Genomic DNA, 2,552 nt, shown 5'->3' with positions numbered 1-2,552 from the left:
AGGCATCATTATCCTCATTTTATAATTAAGAAAATTGGGGCTCAAAGAACTAATTTCCTATAATCAATCACACATCTAGTTAGTGGTAGAGCTAGTATCCAATCTCTGTTCTATCAGACTGCAAAGCTCATAGCCATCTGCTATACCTTTTCCCTTGTGCTCACTCAGAGGAGTTCTAGATTTTTTAAAACTGTGATGCTATTCAGGAGCAATTTTAAGTATTAGCAGTTCATTCCTCTTCATTCTATTTCCAAACATGAATTCCTCATTTGAAACATCTCTCCTATGGGACTCCAACACATTCTCTGGGGCAGGTGTTATCCATCACACACACCCTGCCATTCAGCTCGCTTCCTCAATTATGACACCTAGTCAAGGTTGTGGTCATCTTCCTCAAAGCCCATGTCTTCTTCATCCGGCCTAGGGTCAAGTCTCTCTGGATCCAAAACGACAGAATTGGAACCTCCATCAACACTGTCGGATACTTCTGTTTCGTCAGACAGGGAGCCTTTCAAAAATCATCTATATATCATGCATGTTTGAAATGTTGAGCTGAGATCAGCAGTGTTAAGGATGTTCAATAGGGTGTCAGGGGTCTCTGAATCACTGCTTACAGGTACTATTTTCACTATATTATAGAACCACCTCCATCATCCTCTGCAGTTAAACTGGAGGTGAGTATGGGTGCATTTTCCAAAGCTCTTGGAGTTGTACTGGGTACATTTTTCTCCCACTGCTGCCTCTGAGGACTTGGTTGAACTGGCTTTCATGGAAGGACTGACAGATTACCTGACTCTTTTTTCCTCTGGTTACTCTCCTCAATGCACTTTCACTCAGGTTTGTATTAGTACCTTCTAAATTGGGATGGTTACACTTTCTTTTTCTCCCTCTTGCATCATGCTTGTTTCGTTTCCCAGAGCTATCGTGATTCTCCCGGGGTTGGTTTTTCTTGGTGTATTATGCTGACACATTTTGGTTTCATCTAATAATTTATTCTCCATATGCTGTGATGACCTCAGGGAGTAAGCACTTCTGGACTAGCCGAGAGCTAAACTGCCTCTGGAGAGCAGAGTAGTAGCTGAAGGGCACTGTGAAGGATTCCTTTTGAACATCTGCATGACAAGGTAGTAAAACTCATAGGAATAATGAGATGGCAGTGGGTGGATGGACCCTTGACATATTTTGAGAATAAGACTTTTCCAACTGTTTGCTTGAAATGAATGCTTAAGGGTACAGAGTTTATATAGAATGCATCCCAAGGACCAGAGGTCAATTTTTATTATAAGGTAGGTTTTCCAAAATCTCTGGAGGCACATAATAAGGTGTTCCCACATATGTATAAGCAAATGCCATGGGATTGGAGAGAAGACGTGCAGATCCAAAATCTTCCATTTTTACTTTTCCATTTTGGGTGAGGAAGATGTCCTCTAATTGATATTTCTGTGTAGCTCACGTTTCTTGTGAATGTGGTTTACTCCAAAGCACATTTGTGTAAACCAATTAAGTATTATAGCTACAGAAAATAATTTTCCTCTTTGCTTTTTAATCTTTTGCAGTAGATCTCCTCCATCACAATACTCTATCACATACAGATGTCCTTCAGCCTCAAAGAATTCTTTAAAGGCAACAATATTGGGTGTTTCATTTTGGCTAACAGAACAGCCTCTTTCCTAGGATTCTGTCTATCAGAGGGAGACTTAGAAGCCTTTTTTTCTAAATGGAAAACATCTGATTGTTGCTTTCCTGCTAAACCAAAAGAGCTCTGCCAAAGAAGCCCTCCCTGATCACTCTCAGGACGGTGTAGTCATCCATGCTGGGCATCCACAGCTGAGCTCCACTCATGCAGTCACAACGGGCTCTCCTCTATGGCCTCCCAGGTGACCAAGTTGGTTTCTCCACCCAGGTGACTGGTGCGTTTCATAGAGGGCGGTCATGAGAGATTTTTGTTCATGCTGACTATTAATAGGTGTATTTCCTTATACTACACAGGGTTCTGAGATGGGTGATAAAATATTTTCCTATGAACTGTCCTATCTGAGGTAAGATATTAAGAGTTATGTCAAAGTGGGTAAAGATAGGGACCTTTTCAGTGTAATTCAACAAATATTTGAACACTTGTGAACCATACCTATATCCAAAATTGTACCAAGTATTAGAAAGAGTCAAAGTTGAACAGATTAGATTTCTATCTTACCGAATCCATTCAGGTGGGGAAAATGAAATAGTAGGCATTGGCTTTAAGTCACATATTTTCTCAAATCTCTGAAATCAGGATGCATCTTGCAACTGACACTGTGTGAAAATGTAATCAACATTGCTTTTTCTTTTTTAGTGGTACATAAATAATAGGGTAGTTTAATATCCATTACCAGGATGAAATATGGTGTTACATAAAATATAATAAAATTAAAAGTTCCCAATTCCCCTCTCAAACCTAAAAGCATCACCCCTCCTGAGAAGAGTATTTGTAGTTGAAGAACTTAAGTCCCAATGGGCAAATTAAGTAGTAAAGTAAGGAATGATTACACAAAAGCACTTATAAATTTTTTTGT

The 2,552-nt window shown here is 39.5% G+C and overlaps 1 pseudogene; it reads right to left on the bottom strand.

Annotated features, from left to right (window-relative positions):
* Positions 1–317: 317 nt before the first annotated feature.
* LOC114100299 (serine/threonine-protein kinase Nek3 pseudogene) lies at positions 318–1,812 on the bottom strand (annotated as a pseudogene).
* Positions 1,813–2,552: the final 740 nt, after the last annotated feature.

Source organism: Marmota flaviventris, chromosome 10 (genome assembly GCF_047511675.1).
Source record: "Marmota flaviventris isolate mMarFla1 chromosome 10, mMarFla1.hap1, whole genome shotgun sequence".
Taxonomy (NCBI): domain Eukaryota; kingdom Metazoa; phylum Chordata; class Mammalia; order Rodentia; family Sciuridae; genus Marmota; species Marmota flaviventris.
The sequence above is the reverse complement of the archived record's forward strand: the minus strand, read 5'-3'. Positions and strand labels throughout refer to the sequence as shown.